This window comes from Diceros bicornis, chromosome 25 (assembly GCF_020826845.1).
Source record: "Diceros bicornis minor isolate mBicDic1 chromosome 25, mDicBic1.mat.cur, whole genome shotgun sequence".
NCBI classification, from domain to species: Eukaryota; Metazoa; Chordata; class Mammalia; order Perissodactyla; family Rhinocerotidae; genus Diceros; species Diceros bicornis.
In genome coordinates this window covers 4390282-4415333 of record NC_080764.1, presented here as the reverse complement: position 1 = coordinate 4415333, position 25052 = coordinate 4390282, and the positions used below count along the sequence as shown (strand labels likewise).

The 25052-nt window shown below is 58.5% G+C and overlaps 1 long non-coding RNA gene across 1 annotated transcript in view; it reads left to right on the top strand.

Moving 5' to 3' along the window:
- Nucleotides 1–25052, top strand: part of LOC131421483 (uncharacterized) — a 41491-nt gene that overhangs the window by 6119 nt on the left and 10320 nt on the right. Inside the window, exons 2-3 of the long non-coding RNA XR_009223867.1 lie at nt 20343–20424; nt 22740–22811. This is a non-coding gene — a long non-coding RNA (uncharacterized LOC131421483). The remainder of the gene's footprint in view (nt 1–20342; nt 20425–22739; nt 22812–25052) is intronic.

Below are 25052 nucleotides of genomic sequence, written 5' to 3'. Positions count from 1 at the left end.
TCAGAGCAGGCGCCTGATGTGCAGGTTCTGACGTGCAGGTCACACGTGTGTCCTGAGTGTGTCACTTGTGGAGCCCTCCCGGATCTGCCAGGAGAAGGGCTTGTGGATGGGTATTCTGGCCCCAGCACAGTGGGGATGCTGCCAAGCCTCATGGCATGCAGTTCTGTCCGAGAAGGGCCTGGTGCGGGCCTGGCTGTCCTGCAGCCCTGGCTGATGTGTTGTGCCCTGAGCCCCACGCTGGCCCACAGGCCTTGGAGTGGAGGCCATTATCTCCTAGGCGGCCAGCTGGGCAAGGCAGCAGCCACCTCTGGTCGTGGCGATATTGTGTGTGTGTTGGGGTGGGGAGTGCCCACCTCCTCCTGCAGCCGTAACCGGGATCTGCCTCCTCTCCCCCGTCAGGGCCAGCCCCAAAATGGCCACCCACTTTTCAGGAGCTTCCCCCGTGGAGTATGGGGGGACCCTGTCCTCCCAGCGCCAGGCTGTTGGCAGCCACGCCAAGCCCTTCCTGGAGTGGAATTCATGGCGTTCCTGGTCAGGCACATGGCATCGGAATCCTACCTGCTTTGTCTCTGGCATCAGCTGGCAACTGGTCACATGGCCGTGTGTGTAAGGCCAGAGCCCAAGGACCGGAGGGCTCCCCCTGGGCTGCTTCCTTCTCACTCACCCCGTCCCCCTCCCTTTCGCTTTGGGCATGACCATCTCTGAGCGGGCATAAAGCAATATTAAAATAAAATGTGCTCCAGGCAGCCGGGAAACTCCCATCCCCAGATGCTGAGGTGTCCAGACCGCCCCTTATCTCCGGTCGTTACCGACAAAAAGGCCCCTAAGCCCGGGAGGCAGGCCCAGACCTGGGGTGTGAACTCACACGGTGGCCCAGCCACCGTCACTCCATGCTGTCCTCTCCACTCTGCACAGGGCTGGCCCTGCCTGCCTGGGGAGCCCCTTCCCACATTGGCAGCCTCGTGGCTCACCCTGCACAGGGATGGCCTGGTGATCATAGCCTCAGCTCCTGGCCACATAAAAGGCTGAAGGAGAAACTTGGGCAAACAGATTGGCCGTGCAGCTGCAGCCTGATGCCTGCAGGAGAGGGCAGCCAAGTCTGATAAATCTCCAAATAAAAGTGCCCATGTTAAAACCTCAAGCCCACTGAGCCAGGTCAGAGGGCTGGAGCACGGGCACGGGTCACCTTTCCTCCCTGTGGTGGCAAGGATTAGCTTTGATGAGACTGAAGGATTTGTGACGGTCTGAGAGGGGTGTGGTGACAGGTCTGGACTCTGGACCGTGGTGTCCTCATGGCTGCCTGGACACCTCATGGCCGCTCTCGGCATGGCGACTGTCTGCTGAGCGTCAATGAGGTGCTGGGCACTGTGCTCAGCACTCCGCTTGTATTTTTCATTCTGTCATCAAAGCAGCCCTGAGTGGCAGGAGCCATTATCCCTGTTCTTCATACAGATGGGGAAACTGAGGCTGGGAGAGGTGGCATGGCTTGCCCAGGGTGAGGTGGCCAGTTGGGCACAAGGCTAGATTCAAACCCATAGCTGGGGCTGTCGGCCGCAACCGCGCAGGCTCCCAGGGCGTTGGTGAGAATGGGCTCCCTCCGAGGGCCGGGCTCGGGGAGCTGTTGGGGTGGGGGCCCTCGGCCTCGCCCGGGGAGCACAGCCAGGGTGCTGGCCGCCGCCTGCTCCCCTGCAGGGCCTGGCGTGGGAACAATGCGGCCTCTCTCCCGGGAGTGAGCCCAGGCCGCCTGGACTCCCGGAACAGCCGGGCCAGGCCGCCTGCCCACAACATGGCGCCCGGGGCCGCGCCACCCGTCCACGGGGAGGGCTGGCACCTGGGCAGGGCTGGCTCCCGGCGTCCTCCTCTGGCCGGCCGCTGAGTGGTCAGACGCTCCTGCTTCCTCCTCCCTCTCCCACTCGGCCAGGCCCCCCCTTCCTGGTGGTGGGTTTGGGGGTCCAGCCCACCCGCCTCTGCCACGTCTGCCATCCTCCCGGCACCCATGAGCATCTTTCAAAAATTCCCGGTGGGCGGGGCCGAGCCGCAGCGGCCGCCTCTGGCCCCCCCTCCCCGGGCAGCCAGTGCCAGATGAGAGCAGGAGACAAAAGTAGCATTTTCCTCGTCCTCCTGGGCTGGCAGCAGGGCCTCCCCCAGCGCCACTTGGCTCCTGGCAGCCCTGCCCCCGGGTGCCGGGGTGGCCGAGGCCCAGGCCGCGCCGGCCAGGACCGAGGGACCGATGGATGACGGTGGGCAGAGACCAGGAGGCCCGAGGGCCTGTCGGACAGGGACTGGCACCTGGAGACAGCCTGCTGGCCCGCAGGACCTGCCCTCCTCCGCCCGCCACTGTGACCGGCAGACACGGGGACACCATTTTCACCTCCTTGCTTTGGAGAAAGCCCCCCGTCCTCCTGCGCCTTGGGTAAGTCACCTTCTTCCCTTCGCTTTTGCTGGAGACGAGCCGAGGGCTCTGCCATCTTGTGCTGATGCCTGTTACGTTTCCTTCCCTCTAATTGGTTCTCCGAAATTCAAAATTCTATTTCAGGTCCCCCCCCACATCTTCAGTGAAGTAAGCCCTTCCAAAAACTGCAGGGAAATGCAGAAGCCAAGCCCATTTATTTTTAAGATCCCAAGCTACGGGCTTTAGAAATCACAATAAAAATGAATGTTTGTTATTTCGCAGTAGCTGTGTGTTCAATTATAATTTGAACGGACGTTTCAGGAGGTATTAGTAGGCACGGCCTACTCTCGTGTCCAGTTATGTCGGTTTGTTGTGGGGGGGGTCTCATTATATTTATTATTATTTTAATTTTTGGCACTGCCAGGAGTGGCAAAGGGAAAAACACCAGAAGCGTCCACGCTTCTCCCAGCAAACTCCTCGGCAGGCAGGGCTAGGCTGGCACACGGGAGGATGGATTCTGCATTGAGAAACAGAGGCCCTTTTATTTTGTCCAGCGTCTTTAATGCTGCTGTGTCCACAGTTTTAGGGATCTGGTTCTTTCTCCCTTTCATTTTATTTTATTTTTTGGAAAAAAGAGGGAAAACAGCTCTTTTTGGCTCTCAGCTCAATGGGGAATATCGTTTAGGTTGTTTTGGGCTCTAGGCTTATTTAAGCCCCCGGGGGTGCCACATAACAGTGTGGTGCGTGGCTCCTAACAGCCCTGCCCACGGATGGCGCATGGGGTACACCTGGGCACATCTACCAGAGAGACCCTCGGGGGACCCTGAGTGGTCCAGGGCCTGTCTGTGCTCCGATCTCGTCCTGGTTTCCCATCTGCAGAGCTGTGGGCCGAGACACCCCGACTGTCCAGTGCCTGAACCGTGGCCGACGGGGGTGGGAGTCCCTCGAAGACCTTTGTGTCCCTGGGCCACGCTGCTGCCGCTGTTCTGGAGCTGGGCTCCTTGGCTGCCTGAGTTTCTCTGTTCCCTTCAGACCTGCTAAACCTTTTCATTTAAAAGGTAGGCTCTGCAGAGTTCAACTCCGAGCTCACCTCGTCCTCTGGCAGGCTGACAAAAGCGCCCACAGACGCGGCCTGGTTTCCCCACGTTAGAAGGGAGCCGGGATCTTGATTTATGGAAAATGGAAAATCAGGCCCAGAAAGTTCTAATTGCAACTGAGAGGAAAATTCCCACGTAAATAGATCTTTGTTGTCCTGATTCAGAGGCGTGTGGACCCTGTTTGTGCCGGCCTGAGCAGCCGGCTGGAGCAGACACCACCAAATATTAAAACTGAGCTCGGCTCGCACGAGGAATATTGGTGGCTGCTTTTGTTCTTAGATCAGACAGCAGTCGATACTGGAGGATTTGGGGCTGCAGAGACAGGCGTATATAGCAGAGATAATTAAAACATTTTCCTGATTATGACAGCCACATTCTGCTGCTGCAAGCTGGAGCATCGTTCCACCCAAATATTTAGCAAGCACCAAATAAAACACTGGTGACAAAATAAAAGTAATAGGAGAAAACAGTGTAATAAATTCTAAAAGCAAAAGAGTCAAGAGTAGAGAGAGACGGGGGGGGGAGAAGAGGGTTAATCATTTTTAAAGAATTTCTACTTTTAATAGCTGCCCACTCTTCATCTTTTTTAATTTTATTTTTTGATATAATTAATGTAGGTGAATAGGCCTTTAATCCTAAATCCTGGAATGATAGATAGTCACATTTCCTGGGCATTAATTCATTTCCTTTTTGGACAACGTAGGGGCAAGTAGCATAAAATCAATTAATTTCCATAAATGAGCGTTTTCATTCTAAATTAGTATTTTCCACCGAGATTATGTTCAGCTAATGGTTTTAATGTATATGGAAAACACATTTTCCAGCATACACCTTATATAGCTGGGATGTTATATGTGATCAATTATTGGATTAGTTTTTTGACTTGGGTAATAACACTCTGCCTCCCCCAAATCAGTAAAATTCCGTAGAATCTTTTTCTTTTTAATCAGGCAAAATATCAGCATTCTCCATGGCACCCAGTACTTCTCAGCAGTATTTTTTTTTTTAAGAAAGTACTACGCATAGCAGTTTTCACGTCGTCACTTCTATATAAATTCCACTATAGACTGAAATTATACATTCTCGCAGCACAGATGGGCTGGTCTGTCATTACGAGTCCCGGGTCCTTGTTGGAACACACAGCATATTTCAATTGTGGAGTCGACAATTTCGAAGAACTGAGGTCAAAATAAACAAGTTGCATTTGTGTATAAAAACAGCCTTATTAAATGATCCTCTCATCCCCTGGATAGTTCTGTAGAAGAACAAGCAGCACCTTCATTAAATTTTAATTTACATTTTGGTCTTCATCTTCTCCTTTTAAGATTCCAAATGCCTGGTGTCAAACGACCTTAAGTGTTTTAATTAATCACCATTTTTTATCTTGTTTTGCAGCACAAACAGTGTCACACTAGATTTAAATTCAAAATTGTGGGGTGTGGGACTTTTAATTTTAATATTTTCATAATCTCTATAGGAGAGATATTAAATCTCTAGCTGTTCTATATAGACTTATGTAAAATTATTTTAAGACGTTTATGAAAAATCAGATAAATATTTTGCATGGTCTAAAGTCACATTTAAATCCAAAGGAAAAAAAAAATTCAACAGGTAAACTACAAAGAGTAGCTATAAACTTCTAAAAAAATTATCTTGCCAAGATAACGAAGTGCAGGATTTATTGGTCTATATCACTAGCCGGGAGAGTAGGGCGGTTTTACAGCCACAATAATTTGCAAATGACGATAAGTGTTTATTTTGAGAATTTGCTCACGTTATGATATAATTGATTCTGAGGGTTCTTTTCTCCCCCTTCCTTCTTTTTAAGTGTTTACTTTTGCGTTTCCAAATTCTGGATGCAGGCGGTGCCGTTCTCAGCCTGTGAGGCCGCCTTCCCGCGTCGGGGCTGGAACAGCAGCCCAGTGTTTGTCGTGCTGAAGGAGAGGAGGGGGCTTCCCTCTGCTGCATCCTGCAGGCTCCCCACGTCCCTTCCATTTGTTAACAGAAGTGCTTTGTTGTGGCTTGTTTATTTTAAGGAATGTACCTGTTGGCAGAGAGGTTGGGGAATGATAGGAAAAGTGAAAAGTTGATGAAATTTACCAAAGCCATTTAGGAGCCACTTTCTCTAGTGATTCCACTCGGATTTTTTTAACCACTTCATCCTTTCCATCCTTTTGGTTTTTTAGCCTGTTGACTCCTGTCTCGGCACCAGAACTGTGTTCGTTAGCAGCCCTGTGTATGTGGCCCCGGTCTGGGTGCTCTCAAAGATTAGGCAAAACAAAGCAGCCCCAGCCTTTACAAGCCAGAGTCTCAGCGTCATGGCGGCCATCTGGTGATGGTGATGGTGGTACCAGTGCCCTCGCTGTGTGCCGGGGACCACGCCGGGCACCTTCCACATTTGGAAAAGCAGAGTGGAGAAGAGCATGAGTCCCAGGACTGAGGCTGGGGTTCGAATTGCGTCCTTTTTATTTCCTGGCTTTGTTGATCAGGGCGAGTCATTTCACCTCTCTGTGCCTCAGTTTCCTCGTCTGTAAAATGGGGCCAGTAAGTGTCCCTGCCTCATAGTAATACATGGAAGCACTTAGCACAACGCCTAGTTCATAGACAGCACCCCATAAATGCCATTAATCCTTGGTCCATTTCTGAGTCTCAGAAATGCCTGCAAGGCAGGGGTAACCATCATCTCCATTCTGCCCTGGGGGGCACTGAGCCTCAGAGGCTGAGGGAGTTCCCCAGGTTCAACCAGCGGATGGTGGTTGGCCCAGGATTCAAACCCAGGCCTGCCGTCCTCTAAAGCCCATGTTCATCCTACATTAACTGATGAGTGTGGACATACACATCCACACGCAGCTGGTTGTGGATGGTGTGCCTGTGACTGTGCCCCATGGCGTATGCGTGTAATGTGTGCGTAGACACACAGGTATCCTGTGTTTCCCCTGGTACGTTGGCGATTTCCAGAGGTGGACTGGTGTTTGGAGGTACCGTGTCTGCTTGGGACAGGCCCTCTTCATGGTTTCTCAGTGGGCCCTGGAGCCCGTGGACCACTCCTGGGGACGCCTGGACCGGGCACTGCACTGTGCCACTGTGATGGGTCCTCTCCCCAGCTCAGGGCTGGCCACAGCCGGTGGTGGTGGGCGGACAGGCTGCCCAGGCGCCGGGCTCCTGGTAGGTGAAGGAAGGCCCCTTGCCCGGGCTGGCTGCACTCTGGGCCCTGGCCAGGCATGGCGCCGTCTCCTTGGAGGGACAGGCAGTTCTGGGCGCCGGCCATTTGCAGACTGGGAGGAATGGAAGTGAGCCTCCAGGCCCCGGAGAGGAAATGGCGGCGCGGGCAGGCCCAGAACAGGATCCGGGAAGGTGGGCTGAGGGGGGGGAGTGGCCGGAAGGCCGTGGGGTGGGCCGGTCAGCGTGCTGGTGGCCCTCCTCCAAGAAGCGGCCAGCAGGGCTGGTTTTCCCGGGCGGGTCTGCATGTGTGCGCGTGTGTGCACGTGTGTGCACACGTGCATCTGCATGCCAGGGCTCGGGGCGCCGAGCCGCCTCATGGGGGAGGTTTAGCTACCTGGTTTCCCCATCAGGAACATGGCGGGGACTGGGGGGGATTTGATGACACGGCCTAACGCGGCTTTGGACAAAAAGGCCTTGATAAAGATGATTCTTACCACGAGGCCTCTTTTTGTTGTCTTTAAAATGGGGGTGTCAGCATTGGACTCAGGGACGGTCAGATGCCTGTCGAGAGGCCCGTGATTGGTGTGTTTTTTCCCTCTCTATGGCCTCGCAGGAAGAGGCTGGAGGCCTGTGCTCTCAAGTGAGCTACCTGTCCATCCCAGCCTCAGTTTCCCCGTCTGTAAAGGGTGGGGATAAATTCTACCCACAGGCTTCTGGTGGAATTGGATGCGGTGATGTCACCCGGCATTGACGACGGGGAAGAGTCCCCAGCCTCTGGTGCCTGTCGCTCTTGGCTCCTGAGCTTTGCAGGGGCCAGATGGGAGGTAGAGGCCAGGCCTGCAAACCCCAAGAAGGGAGCAGCCGGTGGGGGTTGGGGGGCCTGGCTGCTCCCGCATGTGCGCAGGAACCTCTGGCCCAGTTTCCTGGGAGCCCAGCCCTGCCCCAGGATTCCTGCAGTGGGTGTGCCCGCACTTCCGGCCGTTGTGGGTGGAGGGATCCTGGAGGCGGGTGAGGAGTTCCCGCCGTTCCCACCCAGAGCCTCCTGGTTGTGCTGCTGCTTTCAACTCGACGGGTCGAGGAGTCCTACCTGAGCCCGGTGTGTGAGGTCCATGCGAGCGGCCCCCGCCCGCCGGCCGGGCACAGGCACAGGGGACGTGGCAGTGGAGGCCTTCGGCAGCCACCGCGGCTCCGTGGGGCCTTCCACGGTGCCCTCCAGCTCAAGCCTTTGTCGTGAAGGCGCAAATAGTAAGTTGCCCGACGCCGACACTCTGGGAGGCTCTCCTGATGGGTGGGCCGCGAGGGTCTCAGGCCTCGATCCTGGGTACGCCCGTGCCAGGTGTGAGCTCTGCCTCCCAGGGTGGAGTCACGCTTCAACGGCCGACGTCCTGGGCTGCCCGGCCTGTGCGACCAACGCCAGTGGGTGGCTCACAGAGGCAGCCTCCAGTTGGGCACTCCTGGGCCAGGCAGCGTGGCAGGCCTCCACGGCCCACAGCCTCGGAGGGTGCCCCGGCAGGAAGCGCAGCTGCCAGGGAAGGGGAGAGTGTGACTGACCGGGGCAGGACCAGTTGGGGGACCCAGGGTGGCGGAAATCCCCTGCCGTGGCCCAGTGGACAAAGTTGGGGGCCACACTTGTTTCCCCCAAGGAGGGCCAGTGCGTGTGGGATGTTGCCAACAGGACTCAGCTCCTTGGGGTTGGAGGAGCTGCCCTTTATTGACCTACTAAGTGCCAAGCCCAGGGCTGGGTACTTTAATCCATTTTTTTAAACATTCACTTATAAATTTAATCTGCCCATTTCATTTCAACATCCAGTCAGAGCCAGTGCGTGCCAGCGCTGTTCTGGTGCTGGAATATGGCGTAAACAGGACGGCCGAGGTCCCTGCCCGCGTGCAAGGTGGGTGTTAACAGTTTTCTGCGTGAGAAAACCAAGGCTCAGAGAGGCCGAGGAACGTCCCCAGAGTCACACGCCTGGTGGGTGACAGGCCTGCCCGCAAACCCAGGTGTCTGACTGCAGGACCCACACTCTCCCTGGGCTGGGTGGGAGCAGCCCGGCACAGGATCCCTGCTTGTTTTCAGCCTGTCACGGGTGCTGACCTCGGCGGTTCTCCCCAGACGCCCAGCACCAGGGAGGACCTGTCCTTTGCTCTGGAGTTCTGCCGCCCCAACGGAGAGCCGGCATTTGCCTCCATCCCTCCCGTCCCGGAGCCCATGCATCGTGCTGGTTCTGGAGGTCCTCAGGACCTGTCTCTGGCTGGCTTGCAGTTACCCAGGATCCGGGGCCTGTTGGTTGGGCTGACGAAGCCCCCATGTGCCCTGCTGGGCGAGGGCTCCAGGCCTTTGTGGCTCATAGTGCCGGCCGGGCTGTGGACAGTACGCAGTGTCGCAGCGGGCGGCGGGAAGGAGGGAGCCATGGGGTTGTCCTTACTTTCAGTGTTCCTACGACCCAGAAGGGCGAAGATGTACGAGGTTATGGGCCCGGGTGATCTTGGAAGCCCTGCAGGGATTTATTGCTCAAGTCCTGGGAATAAACACCTTTGGGAGATGCTGTAATAACCCGAAACAGGCAAGACCATTTTGCGGCCTTTAGCATTCTCAAAATGGCCCTTTCTGCTCTGGCCCAAATCAGGACCTTTCCGTTGTGCTGGGAGCCTGCAGTAGACAACGACCCCGGGGTTCTTGGCAGGTTCTTCATGTTGGGGCTCATGGCAGACACCATTCAGCATCTGACAGATGCTGGCACTTCTCCCATGGAGAGGCCCGCACCCTGTCTTAGGGGTCCGTGGGTCCCCCAGGAGCTGGGGGTCGTCATCACCTGCTGAGGCCTGCTCCGTGGCTGGGGTCTCAGTGTGAGGGGAGCCCTCAGAGCAGGGCAGAACGGAGGTGCCAGGGTGCCACAGGTTCGCAGGCATCTCAGAGTTGCTCAGCCCTCATTTGACTCTCCAGGGCACCTTCCAGAGAGAGTAGGGAGCCTGCCGTGGGCAGACCCTGGAGGGGACCGGCTGATCTTACTGAGTGCTGTGTCCTGGGCTGGAGAGATAGAACCATGACTGTCCCATCTGTCCCCCTCTCACAGGCAGGGGGCCCTCACTCAGCAAATGTGGGTGCCCTCACGGAGGCCTAGACCCAGGCTGAACTGGTGCTGGGTGGGGCTAAGCCCAACCGGGTGGGGAGCAGAAAGTTGGCCTAGAGCATCCAGCACCGGTCTGAGCCCCTGGGGAACCCGGGAAGCCCCCTGGAGGTGGCAGACCTGCAGCCCCAGGCTTATTCCCGTGTCTAGCCCCGGGCCTGCCACGTCCCAGGGCCCCGCTGCCAGGCGCAGCACCGCCCCTCCCTCCGCCCCGCGCCAGCCCTGCACAGGCCACATCTGCTGCCGCAGCCACGCCAGAGCTCCGCCTCCTGGGCTCCGTCCCCATGGAAACTGTGGGGGGCCCCTCCTGCTGCATTTGGCCCGCTGACTGGTTTCCATTAGAGCCAGCCTGCTTTCCTTGAGCCCTGCCCCTGAAGTTCAAGGCTTCTCCCCGGGGGTTTCTGCCCACATTTGTTGAGCACCAGCCTCCGTGCCAGGGGACCCAGCGGTCTGGGCCCGGCTGCCCTGGCTGACATCCATTGGTGGAGTCAGTGCCTGAGGGGCTTGCGTTTCCCTGTGCCCAGGGTCCCTCCCAGGGCCGTGACGGCTCTTGGTCTTGGCAGGCCACAGGCTCAGACCACGTCCTATCTCGCCCAAGACCAGCAGCTGCTGAGGATCAAGCGCTGGACCCGAGTTAGAGGCCCCAGGCTTCTGTCCTGGCTGGGCCATAGATTCATTGGAGGGCCTCAGATAAGCCCCTTCCTCTCTCCAGGCCTCAGTTTACCCATCTATAAAATGCGACGGTTGAACCGTTTCTCCAGTTCCTTGCAATGCCAAATAAGAAAAAGAAAGAGAAAGCGAAGCCACAGGGACACCAGCTCTTCTGGATTCTCAGTTCTGGGATTTTTGTTTGTTTTCAAAGAGAGTTTTTTTTTTTTTTGGAAGGAAGGAGTCATGGAATTTGACCGGAGATGGTGGTTTGAGAGGCCAAGAGCCAGCAGAGCCCACGGACATGGGAAGGCCTGGGCAGCTGTGCCCGCTGGCCTCCACTTGGCATCTGCTCAGTGCCCAGTGACCTGGCTGTGAACGCAGAGAGCAGAGGCATGAAACGTGCCCATGACAGAATCCAGAGGGCTCTGGAAAACTACCCGAGGTTTCCAGAGGTCAGAAATGCAGGCAGAAAATGAGATCCAGCTTTTAAAAAACCCGGCTGGCTCATCCCCTGGGGAGACGGGGGGCCTGTGAGAGGCCCAGGAGAGCGCAGCCGCTCGATTAACTTCAGAAAGCTCACCCAGGGCTGGTCCAGGGCAGCGGCCCCCAGCCCCAGCCTGACGCCCTGATGGAGATGCTGCCCTCCCCTCCACCTCTTGGGAGTTGGGGACTTTCATAGGACATGATGGGTGACGACTTGGGGACTTTTTGCCTAACCTGCCGAATAGATGGTGTGGCTCCTCCCACGGGACCATCAGATATCATGGTTATCATGGGGCCTGGCCTCGGCCGGGCCCTGTCGGTGCCGTGCTGGGGACACTTTCCAGCTTACAGACAAGGAGCAGGACCTTGGAGGCAGCAGGCCTTTGCAGCAGCTGGGTGACCTGCTGGGTGGCCTGGTCAGGGCAGGTTACTTTCCTCCCTGGGTCTCAGTATCCTCATCTGTAAAATGGGATGGTGACGCTGACCTCCAGGGTGAGTGGACATTAGGTGAGAGTTGGGGTCAGGGCTGGATAAATGGAGGCAGTGGCATCAGAACTGCACCCACCCCAGCATCCTCGTCACTAGGGAAGCAGGCTGCACGTCCCAGATTCCCGCAGACCCACGGTGGGGCTGACACTCAACCGGCCCGACCCCAGGGAACGTGGGGACAGGCTCATGTCTCTCCAGGTCACCTGGAACTGCTGCTAGAAGGCCCTGGTAGCCGGCGGAGTGGTGTTTCCTCGTCCTCGTCTGGGCCGAAGGACCAAGTCCATCCCCACTCAGCTCCTGCCCGCCTTCCCACCCAAGGCTGCCTGGGTTTGCCGACAGAGCCTGATGGCAGAAGGAGCCAACAGACTCTGGGGACGTTGTCACCGAAGCTCAAAAGATGGGCGCGATGGCATTTTCAGTTTTCTGTCCTGGGCAGGCATGGAACTTTGGCCTGAACGGTGGCGTCCTGGAAGCCGCCAGCTCTCCACACCCCCGCCAGCCCTCCAGATGAAAGTAGGCTGAGGGAGCGAGCTTGGCAGAGCAGGCTGGGCGCTGGCCGAGGCTGATTTAGACCTACCGGGAGACCGGGATAATGTAGGAAATGAAGGAAATTTCCCCAGGGGAAGAGGGAAGAGAAGAAAGAGGAGCTTAAGTGCCCAGATAATTATAAAGCCTGGCGGGCCGATTTATGGCAGGCAGGCAGGCGGGCAAGCTCCTCTCGTCTCCGCCGCCCCCTCCTGTCTCAGTCCCTTGCGCCCCAGGGACCCACTGGTGAGGGAGGCAGCAAGGTCGGTGGGCGCTGCCCGGCACCCAAGCTCCACTTTGTCCCTTGGGGACAGGGGCCCTCTGTGTGCCAGGCCCTGATGTCTGTTCTGGAGCGACCTCATGGAATCCAGTGTGCCACCATCTGAAAAGCTGACAACTGGGAGACTGAGCTCCTCACCCCCATCTGAACAGAGGAGCCCGAGCAGGACTGCCCAGAGTCCTAAACTTTGGGCCCTTCCTTCTGCCCGCGGCTGCATTGGGGGCTTCGGGTGGGCAGGGCCCAGGAGGCAGCCCATTAGAACAGTGGTGGGTCAGACAGAGTGGCAGCGGCCACTGTTGGTGCCATGGGAGTGGGAGCAGCCAAGGCCGTGGAGTCGGGCAGAAGCAAGAAGGCGCATTTTTCCGGCTCGGGACCTGGGCGTGCTCTCTAACTAGATGAGAACGCGCCTCACGCACTCTGGCCAGGGTGCAGAAGAGGCCGTCGCTGCTGCTCCGGGCGAGCTGCCTGGACGGTGCGCCATTTTGGGCCTGACCCACCAGGGGCTTTCCTCTGCTGTGACCACACCCATTCCCTCCCTCCATCCTGTAATTCCTGGGGGATGTCCCCCAGCTGCTGACCAGCAGGGTCATCCTTGACTTCTCTCTGTGCCACACCCAGACCATCCCCAAGTCCTGCCAGCATTGCTGCCTTTTAGCATGTCCCCAGCATCGCTTCTCTACCCCCAGGATGGTGCCCGCGTCTAGCCCATCCAGGGATGTATGATCATAGTGCAGGCCTCTGCCCCATCTCCCACCTTGAGGGGCCCTCATCCAGCTTCCAGCTGAAGTCCAGTCTCCCCTACATGGGACTTGAGAGAGCCCTGACAGCCTGCCCTGCCCACCTCCATAGCACCATCCCCCACCTCCCCAGACTGCAGTGCAGCATCCCCTCCTCCTAGAAGCCCTCCCTGCTCTCCACCTGCTCCCTGCCCTGCACACCTGTAGCCCTGAGCTTGGGTGATTAGTTCGCGTGTGTGTCTCTCCGGGAAAATGAGTACTTTGGGCAGAATGGGCTGAAATCGCCTCTGTGCCCTGGAGCCCAGCACCACCTGGCACAGGCAGGCTCTCGGGGAACATTTCATGAATGAACAAAACGGAATCCGGCAGCTGAAATGGAAGAGGAGAAGGCCGTGAACCACCTGTCTGTGCTCGGCGCTGCAGCCCAAGCTGCCAAGCTCACCGCATCTTGGGTGAGTCAAGACGCTCAGGGAAACAAGCGGACAGAGTTTATTTTCCACCTCTACTGAGTATGTTCTCTTTTAGGACTAATCTGAGGGCCTTGTGGGACCACACCTCATCACAAACGGTGTGTTAGCGCCCGATGGACAGGCCCGTGCTCTGAACACCTGTGGCGCGCTGAGGGAGGACGGCGGGGTGACCCCGGGCCGTGGGAAAACTACAGCCGCTGCTTTGGGGGTTTTCAGTTGAGAAGACCAGCTAATAGAGGTGACCATAGAAGGCTGTGGGGCCTTTCCTGTCGGATCTCTGGTGTGAAAGGCAGAGGTCCATTGGCCCATCAGATGTCATGGTGAGCAATGGCACGTTCTGTTAGTTTAGGTCAGATATTTCCAATTCACGAATTTCCTGGACGGTCCTGCTGCCACGTCGCAGCTCGCGGGGTCCTCCTCCTGGAGGAGACCCTCTCAAACCGTGGGGCCCTCTCCCCTCCCTTCCCCTGGCAGTGGCTGGTCTCTGCCACATCGGCCCTTGGCCTGCCCAGTCCCTCCAGGGGACCCAGTGCGCCCCTCGTCTTTCCATCATCACCTTTGCAGGTCTGTGATGAGCAATGTGTTGGCACCCAGCACCCTTCTGAGCACCTGGCATCTTTGTTCAGCTGAGGCAGGTCTGGGGCACTTCTGTTAAGTCCTTTTAAAAAAAAGTGTGGCTTGGGGCCGGCCTGGTGGCGTATTGGTTAAGTTCGCGTGCTCCGCTCGGTGGCCTGGGGTTCACAGGTTCGGATCCCAGGTGTGGACCTATGCACTGCTCATCAAGCCATGCTGAGGCGGTGTCCCGTATAAAGTAGAGGAAGATGGGCACGGATGTTAGCCCAGGGCCAATCTTCCTTACAAAAAGAGGAGGATTGGCAACAGATGTTAGCTCAGGGCTAATCTTCCTCACACACACAGAAAAGCGTGCCTTGGGGACATCACCCCCTGACCAGCTTGAGGGTCCTTGGTCCCATCCTCGGCTCTGCCATTAGCCTGCTGCGAGATCTTAGGCCAATTCCTCCCCTGCTCTGAGCCTCAGTTTACCCACCTGCCCCACAATCTCTTTGACCTCCACCTCTGACATATGATGGGTCTCTGGAAGGTTCTGAGGGGCCAGGTTTGGAGTGGCTGCCTCAGACGTGTGAAAGTGCTCCTGGGCTTTGAGCCGGGACCCCACTTCTGGGGGTCTTCTGGGGGGCCAGGGGGAAGATTGGTGCATAAAGCCGGAGATGTTCATCCTGATGCCTGTACAAACGTGAGACGGTAAGCAGCCATTCTCCGGAGGCTGGATGTTTGAGTTACGTAGTTGTGATCAAGTTACCTGTTGGGACGTTATGTGGCTGTTCAGAATGACACCCCAGGGTTTGTAACCGTGTGGGAAATGTTCCCGGGGAAAGGTGGAGGCAGCTTGCGTTGATATGCACGTGAGCCCCTCTCGGGAGGGGAGGCGCCATGGTCCAGGCTCAGCAGAGGAGGATCAAGTGTCAGTTTTCTAAAATCTTGCTTAATGAGCATCTATTCCTTTTTTTTTTTTTTTTTGTGAGGAAGATCAGCCCTGAGCTAACATCCATGCTAATCCTCCTCTTTTTGCTGAGGAAGACAGGCTCTGAGCTAACATCTATTGCCAATCCTCCTCCTTTTTCTCCCCAAAGCCCCAGTAGATAGTTGTATGTCATAGCTGCACATCCTTCTAGTTGCTGTATGTGGGACGCGGCCTCAGCATGGCCGGAGAAGCGGTGCGTCGGTGCGCGCCCGGGATCCGAACCCGGGCCGCCAGTAGCGGAGCGCGCGCACTTAACCGCTAAGCCACAAGGCCGGCCCCACATCTATTTCTCTTGCAATGGGGGAAAAAATGATTTAAATTACAAAACTACCTGCCAGAGGGTTATTGACCCGCCCAGATTGTCACTGCTTGTTCTCCCCAGAAAGAGCGTTTACAGAGGGTGCAGGAGGTCATGGGGGCGGGGGAGGAGGGACAGCACCTTCACCAGGGCGCATTTTGGCCCTTTAAAAGGAACAAGGGTGACTTTCGGGGCGGCGCTCTGAGATGGGGTAGCACAGCGAGGCAGCCATGCTGCAGCTTCGGGGCAGAGCCCGTCCTTGAGTCTCGGTGCACGTGTAGAACGTTGAGTCTGAGGTCTGAAAATGACATCTGTAAAGAAGACAGGACCCCATTTGGTTGCCATGCTAGAACTGGGGTCCGTTACTTTGCCGTTACAGATACTGACATCGTTTGTGACGAACCCCGACTTAGCAGAGCCCCAGGTGGGTGTGCGAACGGATGCGCGTCTGGCAATGGCTTGCTATTCCGGAACTGACTGGGTAATTCACGTGGCGTTGGCAGCTGCCTGGTGTGAGGACCTACTGTGTGTACCGGCCAAGCCATTGGGAATTTCATGTTCGTTCATTTCCTCCGACGTCTGCTTTGAACAGTGGGTGTAAATGGCTCCTTTTTAAGATACAAAACTAAGGCTCAGAGAGGCCAGGTTGCTGAAGGCTGCACAGCCTGGAAGATTCTGTGTGGCCTGTTTGGCAGTGGGGCCTGGGCTCCTTCCCTGGGCTGGCAGCTCTGCCACTAGATGCCATGTCCTTGGGGATTGGAGCTCGCCTGCGCCCTGACCATGCTGGCTGCCGTGGTAGCCGTTGGCTCCCCAAGTCCCTGCTGGAGCCATGTTGACCCAAGTGAAGCGGCAGAGATGAGGACGCGCCCTGGTTTGTGCATCTTACAGATCAGGGAGGCTGGAGCGTGTGGCCACTCACAAGCTCGCTGGTCTACCTCTGACCCCTCCTGACCTGTCTTGGGTCTCGCTGAGGTCTTGGGTGCCCAGCACAGCATCACCCACTGCCGGGTCTCAGTCCTCCCCACTGCATTTCTGCACATAAATTGGGGGCACGCTCTGTGCACGATTCATTAGCACCTGGCACGGAGCATGTTTCTCTGATGTGACCTTTGAGAGGGGCCAAGTTTAGTGATGAAGACAAGTGTAGATGATGTAGGCTGAGCCCTCTGGGGGCCTGCATGCCCCTGGGTCTGGGCCCTGCAGCCTGGCCAACGTTGGAGTTCCTGCTTGGCGCTCAGAGCCTCCTGCCCTATGGCCTGCCCTCAGCTGTGTCCACTCAGGCCCCAGGCCCTGGTGAGTTGGTCAAAAAGAGTCTGGGAAGGTATTTGTCAAGGCAGCAGGGCCTAGAGTGACTTTCACTAGTCCTTAAAGCCTCCCGGCGGTGGTGGGCCGATCCACTGAGCCCCACTGTGCCGGGCACAGAGTGTGTATCATCGATAATCTTGTGTGTAAATCCAAGGAGGCGGGCGTCACTGTCTCTGTGTTACAGACGAGGAGACTGAGGCCCAGAGAGGGTGAAGGGGCTTGTCCGGGGTCACAAGGGGCAGAGCTGAGATGGGAATCCAGCGGCCCCTGGGTCACCCTGCAGATGGACGCAGACTGTTCCAGAGTCCAGAGTTACTTGTGGGCGGGGGCGAGGAAGGGGCCGGGTAGAGTGGGCACCGGCTTCCAGGGCATCCTGCCAGGGCCCGGTGCTGGTTCTGTCAGACTCAGCACCAGCCCCGGTGGGCCAGAGCCTTCCAGAGGACAGAACTGCTTCTGGAGAAAGAGCTGCCAAGATGGCCTGGGCCGGCCCTGCCGTCCAAGTGACCACACCATGGGGCACGGTCTCTGGGAGGGAGCAGGCGCAAGGTGCCGGGCCCCTGGTGATTCCGGGCCTGGGAGAAGGGGAGAGACTGTAGGCGTCGTTATGAGCCAGCCCTGGGCTTAGGACTCTTACTCTTGTCACATGTCACAGCATGTGAGGTGGGCCAGAGAGGGCAGTCCTGTGCCCGGAGCCACACAGCAAGCAGAGGCAGCGGGTTTGGCTGACTCCCCCTCACACCCACTCCCCCTGAACCTGCCTCATGGATTCTGGAACTTGGGGGCCTTGTGTTCCTGAGGGACCCCAGTTTGAGTTTGCTAGTGACCTTGAGACAGGAGGGGGCCCCTGGGCACCCCTTCCACCACCATACCATGTGGGCCGGCCTGTCAAGAGAGGACAGTTCTGGGAGGCTCAGGCAGCCTCGAGGGGGAGTGATACACGCTTAGGAGATTTTTAAAGGCTCTGAGGGCAGGTTAACGCAGCTTTTGTCTAACTGGGGAACACAGTGACTGGAAACAGGGAGTGAAGGGGGGCGGGCCGAGGTAGCTGGTATTGCCTGGGTGCTTCTGGGTGCCAAGCGCCAGATGGGGCCTCCCCAGTGCGGGACCCCAGTGGTCACTCAGCCTTCCTATTCCATGGCCGTCACTGGGAGAGTGGGTGAGAGGATCCTGGGGCCACTGAGTGTCCCGGAGGGAGGGCATTCTGTAAACCGCTGCTGTGAGGTTGGAGGGGGCCCCCTGGGCAGCTGTCAGAGTGAGTTTTCCGGCCGTGGCCACGGGTGGCTCCTGTGTCTCTCAGGGATCCAGCCAGGGTCCCAGAGCCACACCTGCCCCTGCAGCTGGAGCGCCACCCACCTATCAGGATAGAAATTCCACACCCCTCGTGTGTCCAGAGTGGGTGTGTGGTGGTCTGTGGGGCTGCCAGCGACTCTCCCTGTTTTTCACTGTTGAAGCGTGGCCTTGGCCCATTTCAACCCCACCCCAGCTCCTGTCCACTGGAAGCCCGATTTCTGACACTACCACGAGCTAGAGTTACATTGACTTGGGCTATTTGCAAAAAGGGGGGGCATTGGCTGCTGGGCCCCTGTACAGGGGCACCGTGGTGCGCTGCCCATGGTGGGGCCCCTCTGTGAGTGCGCGCTGGGCTATGTTCATGGTCCGGAGGGAAGAGTGGGTGCATGCTGCGTCAGCAAACCCGGGCAGTTTTGGGGGCCCCAGTCTGTGGTCCTTTCCTGGGTAAACCCCGGAGCTGCTGTTCCATCAGCTCCAGGTAGGATTGGAGCTATCCCGGCCCAGGTGGAGCAGGCGAGGGTGCATTAGATGGGATTTCCTAACCAGGCCACGGTGAGCCGCAGGCAGTGGGCCCAGGGTTATCAAGCGGCATCAGTGCACTGCTGGCCCCATAGTCGGCTTGATTCAGCCCATCCTGAAGGTAGGAGAGGTGGGGAGGACATCCCAGCTGTCCAGGCGAGGGCTGTGCGGCCTCAGGGCAGTCCTCTCTTGGGGTTGCTCCCCCTCCTGTAAAATAGGACAGTGATGTGCTCAAGGCCAGAGGCCCCGTCCTACAGCCGAGGAAACTGAGGCCAAGAGAGGCTGTCGGCAGTGAGTGAGGAGGGAGCCAGGATTTGAACCCAGAGCTGTGTGACTCGGGGTCCTGAGCCCACGCTGTGTACAGTCAGGGTGCGTCGGGCTTCCCAGGTTCCTGTCTCTGTTTTCAGAGAGGGGTTGATCTGGGCTCAGAGGGTTTGGGGTGGGGGCCTTGCTCCAGGCTCGACCCAGTGTGTCGGGGCTGGGGGCCTGAGCACGTTCTTGGGTCACCACCAGCAAGTGCCCTCCGGCCCCTGAGGGCTCACGAGTCCCATGAAGCCCACGGTCGGAGGCCGGAGACGTTGCTGAGGAGGAGAGCTGTGAACCTGTTGGGGTGACAGTTGGCCCCACCGCTCTTTGCCCCGGCAGCTCTCACAGCTCTTGTGCCCCCCCCGTCCTCAGGTGACAGGGTCTGGGGAAGGTCGTGCTCCTGAGAGGACTGGGATGACCACGTTCTTGTGGCTGGGGGTCCGTACGCCTGCACCTGGGTGCGTTCAGGACCCTGGGTGTGTTGAGAGGGAGGAGGGTGTAGGAGGGAACCAGACGCTCCTGGGGACTTGGAGCCTGGATCCCACCTTCCTCCTGGCCACCCCACTCACTCTCGGCCTGGGGCAGAGGTTCGAGACAGGAGTGGCCCTGGATTTCTTACCCGACCTGTGAATCTGGCCAGGCCCCAGCAAGAAGTCCTAGCCGTGACAAGTCAGACCTCGGTCTGGATTTGCCGTTGTGGTGTCACAAACAACAAGCCTTTCCTGCTTTGCAAGAGCCTGTGCTGGCTGCAAGCCTGAGCCTGAGGCTGGGCCGGGGCAGAAGTCCAGGTCTTGGAGTTGCCCTGGGCCCATGCCAGCTCCTGGGCCTACGCTAAGCCCTCGGGACCTTGCTGTTCTGCCTCCCTCCATCCCGAGGTGTCTCCTCACTGGCTCATTGGGAAGACCCAAAGTCATGTCTGCACCTTCTAAGTCCCAGAGAGCAGATCATTCCAGGAGTGAGTGGGCGGCACTTCCTGTCATCCTGGGTGCCTCCTGGGTGCCAGGTACTGTGCTAGGCCAAGGGACACAGCTGCATAAGAGATGGTCCCTGCTGCAGAGCCGCCAGCCCACGGGGAGACAGTCAGTGCAAGCATCTGTGAGCTGATTTCGAGGGAGCCCCCAGCCTACTGCTGGAGCTGGGGAGATAGATCCCTGAGCCAGGAGGTCTCCCTGGAGGAGGCAACCTAAAGGATGGGTAGGAATTAAGCCTTTCATGGCAGGAGAACATTCCAGCCCCAGGGAATGATGGGTGCCAAGGGAGGGCTGGAGTGAGGGCACCTCCAAGGGGTGACCGCCCTCTGCTGGGAGCAGGCATCCGGAGTCCCGTCAGCCTCCTCCCTCTGCAGATGCTGGAGATGTGCGTGGCTGGGCTGTGAGGGAGCCTGTGGGTGGGGTTTGTTTTGGGTGCGAGTCCAGCACCATGGGCGGGAATGGGGCAGTCGGACGGTCAGATGAGGCATTCCTTCCTGTGCTTCTCCTCCAAGTCAAGTTCTTAACCTCTGCGCACCTCGGTGCCTGTCTGCAGCGAGTGTTGGGCTGGGCCCATCTGTAGGTCTTGTGAGGGGTAAAGGAGAAGAGGGATAGGGGCTGCATTGAGCCCCCTCTCCGTTCTCGGGGCTGTGCACCATCAGGCCTGCCGAGCTGACTCCTTGGTCACCTTGTGTCTTACAGAACGTGGCTCGTCCCAGAGCACCCCCAAGAAAGTGGGCGCCCATCGTGGCCTTTGGAAGATGCTCTAGGACCCACCGCCCAGGTAGATGGTCTTTGCCCTGGGCCTGGGCCTGGGCCTGGGCAGGGAGGCAGCCCGGGAGGTGGGCGGCCTGGCTGGGGTGGGAATGTGGAGCCATCTTGTAGGAGACCCAGCACCAGCCCCACCCTCACAGGTCCCAAGTGTAGCCTGGCCCACCCTGCCCTCAGGAGTTCAGCCTGGCCCCTGACAGGTGGAAGAGAGCCCACCTCACGACCAGGAGCGAGGGAGCAGAGCAGAGGATCCCCTGGCCCGCTGTGGTCCCACCGAGACCTGCCACCTGCCCCGTGGCCTGATTACGGCACTGACTCGCTGCCTCGAAGCAGATGGAGTCGGGGAGGGCGGGAGGGCCAAGCTGTTGGCGCAGAGACTCTCCTGAGCAAGCCATCGCCACCTGCAGCCGTGCGAGGCAAGGGGCATGCCCAGCCCCCAGCCCACCTCCTACGAGCCGTCCGACTGGACAGACTCCTTTGGTGCCCGGAGCCTCAGTTTACCCGTCCATAAGACCGAGGCAGGAACACCTCCTGGTGGAGTTTGGGGATGCACAGCAAACCCCAGAGTGCTTATGCCTTCAGGGAGAGGGCCCAGGGGCAGGATGCAGTCTTTGCACACCATAGGCACTGGGAAGTGGTAGGGTTTATAATTCACTGAAGACAGAAAACTCCCCAGGCGCCTGACCCACACTGGCGCTCTCCTGACCTCCTCTTCCTTTGCTGGACCTCAGCACGGTCAGTTCCATCCGTTCGTTACTTCAGGCTTGTGTGTGCTGGGAGCTGAGTGAGACGAGATGGTGGTCAATGCAGCATGGGGACTTGCAGGCAGACTCAGCTCCACGTGGCCGTGGGGCTGTGTTGGCAGTGTCTCTGAGGCAGCCAGGAGGGTCTCAGCGGCCCAGGAACCCAGGCCTGCTCTGGCCACGTGGCTTTGGATCAATTTCACAGCCTTGCGGGGGGCGTGGGGGTGGCCCGACCAGCGAGGACACTGCTGGAGGTGGCTGAGTGGGGAGAGGTGACCACTCTCAGGCTTCTGGGTCTGAGCAGCTCCGCACAGTGGTCGTGGGTCTGTTTGCACATCACTGGAACAGGGTGCCCACCCGCCCACAGCAGGTGCTCTGTGGGGCCTGCCAGAGGCTGGGCCTGGCCTTATTCCAGACCCCCGAGGTTCTCTGTCAGTGCCTTCTGCGGTGTCTCCTGGGAGGGCACCTGAGGGCTCATGGAAATGGCCACACCATGGCTGCAGACTAAGCCATAGCATTGGGTCAGACTCCCAGGGTCCCTGCCCCACCCGGCCTTCACTGCTCTGTAGTCTTCCGGAAGCCATGTTCCCTCCCTGGGATTCTGTTTTCTCATTTGCAAAAAGGGCATCCAGACTTCTTCCTGCCTCCCTCCCAGGCACAAAAGAGTTGAAGGGGGAGCCAAACCAGCCTGAGAAGCTCTGAACTAGTGCAGCCACCACTTGCAAAGATGAAGCCTACACATGTGGCCTCAATTATCAGATGGGCAGGAAGGGAACTAAGGTGTTATTTTCTTGTTTATGTCCTGCCACGTTAAACACAACGTATCTATATATGAAGCAGCTCAGAGCAACATGGACAGCACAGGAGGGTAAAGATAAGCTGAGGCGACTGGGGCGAAGGGAAAATCGAAGGTAGGCCTAGCAGAAGCCGTGTCGTGTAGGAGCCTCCCAGTTGCTGATGGTAACCCATAAATTCAGCTCTAAGCTTCCTAGCAGCCAAAGCAAAGAGGGAGAGACGGTCCTTTGCAGGGAATGATGTTTGAGGAGTACTGGCTTCAGCAGTGATGCTGAGAGAGCTGCCTGGTGCTGACTCTCAGGATGCCCCAAAGGCCCCGATGAGGCCAAGGGAGGGAGCTCCCCGCTGCTCCGCATAACTGCATCCTGAATGCCTCACGCATTGTTTCATTTAGTTCTCTCCAACCCTAAAAACCTAGCTTGAGAGAGGGGCCGTGAGGGCCCCCAGGCCATACCACCAGGCCTCGCTGAGCCTGACTCTGATCTTGCGTCTCTCTGGCCCCCAAATCCACATCCTTGCATCCACATCTGCTGCCCCTTGGAGAGGGGTGGCCCCAGAAAACTGGGCTGTTTCAGCCCCAGTGTTTTGAGCACAAAGTCACATAGACACGGCGGCTCCCTGCCCTGTGGGGTCCGCTGAGAGGCTTTGGGTGGTCTCTGAGCTGTGCTGGGCTTCTCAGGGTCTTAGGGCCGGGTGGGCCAGAGCTGACGGTACAAATGCCAAATGTGCGTCCGCCACACACCCGGGGGCTCCTTCCCAAGACGTAACCACCATGTCTCTCTCCTTCCAGGTCTCACCCCTTCTTTCCAGCCACTTCGTTCCCCAGGTGATGCCTGAAGCCCAGACGGCCGTGTCACCTCAGGTCAGTGCAGCGTTTGAATGTTGAAAATCAGGGCTACCCACCCCCTCCCTCCAGGTTCCACCCCGGGCGGGGCATGCCTGAAATGGGACGCGCACGCACGTGTAACGTGCACGTGCGCGCACACATGCACAGGCCCACACGGCCTCTGGAGGACTGAGGAGCCGGGCAGGCCCTTCCCACACACACACTTCCCCGGGTTCAGCTGGGTCGGCTCTGACCTCCCACCCGCCTTTCCTCGGCAGAGGGACCCAGGTAATCCCAGAAGTCGGGCTCGCTCGGGTCTCACTCCAGGAAGCTGGAGTCGGGACCATCTTTCCAGCTCCGTCCCACACGTACGTTGAGTGAAGCTCCCTTTGTGGGGAGCCAGCTGTCTGGGGGTGTCCGTGGTGGGAGGGCTTGGGCCAAGTGCTGGGGACCGGAACCCAGGGCAGCTGGCAGTGTCTGTGGAGTCAGGCAGAGCTCAGGGTGCTCAGCAGGTGAGGAGGTCTCCAGTCTGCCACTTCCTATCATGGCTGCCTGGTGGCCCTGACGGGGGCCTGTCGTGCTCGGAGCCTGCCCGGGGCCCCCTGCCCACGCCCCACCCCCAGAGCCAGCCCACAGTGCAGACAGTCGGGCCCACTTGGCTGATTCTAGCCTCCTGGGGATTCGGGGGCCAGACAGGCATCGTCTCCCCTCCTTGCTGTTGCCATGGGCAGGGGCAGGCCTGCCTCCCAGGTCTGTGGAGAGGACCTCGGGCTGCTGCGTCTAGGCCCGGGACTCCTCTGCCATCTGGGCCTCGCGTGTCTACGGGTCCAGCTTGCCCGCCAGACTTTACAGACACTGCTCCTAGGGCTTTTGTGTCTGCACGCAGGGCCTGTGCTAGCTGGTGCCCGAGGGTGGGGCGGGACACGGGCAAGGAGCAGGGGAGGCCCCGGGGCACATGAGAAACAGAGGGGAAAGGGGGACTTGCGGGGGATAACGAAGAAAGGAGAAGAACAGAGTGGAGGCAGAGAGAAAGCCGGGCGGGCTCGGGGAGAAAGGAGGCACAGAGCAGAGTGACCTGGAGGCTGCTTGGGACTGTCACTGGAAACGGCCTGAGGGCACAGCTGGCCCCAGATGTCCCACCGGCCATCTCTGCCCACGGCCGTCTAGCCCAGGTACTTTCCTGGGCACCACTGTGAAATCCCGCGACGTCCTGGGGGCAGCAATGGCGGCCTTCAGGGTGTGAATGAACCCACACCCTAAGAGGTGTGTCCCTTACACAGGCTCGGGCACCAGACCACACCTGGGTCCCAACCCCTAAGCCCTGACAGGTACACACGCAGGAGGCCACGAGGGCGCATCCCCAGGAGCGTGGGAGGAGATTCCAGGGGAGGCAGGGCTGGCACACCTTGGAGGCCACAGGGTCTCCCCGGCCATGGCCAATGGGGGCCGTGCACAGCTGCTGAGGCCCAGGACATGTGAGAAAGGACCCAGAGCAGAGAAGGACAGGCCTGGGGGGAGTGGACGGTCCCTGGGTGGCACCCGTGTCCTCCATACTGCGTGATGGATGGAAGATGCGGCTGATGCACACAGTAGGTGCTTACTTGGTACTCATACAGGGCCTGAGTGATCACCAGGATGACCGCATGGCCTGGTCACTTCGAGGATGAGAGCGTGCCCAGGGCTAGCGGGGAGGGCCACCCCTCCTGCATGTGTACGCACCTTCGTTCAGTGTCAGGACCACCAAGCAAGGTGGGGCTTGTCATCTCCATTCCGTTCATCCAGAAACAGAGGTTTAGGGGCCGAGAATAGCTCAGCTCTGGCCTCGCCTGCGGCCCTTAAAGGCTGTTGGGACAGTGGAAGCCCTTTGGGATGCCGGCTGGGGCTGGGGGAGCATTGGAGGTTTAGGGGGGACAGTGACTCGCTTGGCCAGATGTGTTTTTGAACCGACTCGAAATTGCTCTGCTTGCACGTCTGCCCAGACATGGCCCAGGGTGGGGACAGGTCTCGGCATGGGGTGGCGCCCTCGGCCTCTGCTCGCTGCCCCTGTGCCTGGTGCCTCACCCACACGCGTTGGCAGACAGGAGCCACGTGGGCCTCTCAGCACCCAGTGCTGGCCGCTTCTCCGGAGGGAACATCCCTGTCCTCCCTGGTGCCCTGGGTTCCTGTGAATAGGGAGGCAGCCCCGTTCTTAAGGAATTGGTGCAGATGTGGGTTTATGGGAAACCGAGGCTCGGGGCAACGGGCCCGACACCCCACAGCAGAACCACATGGAGAAGC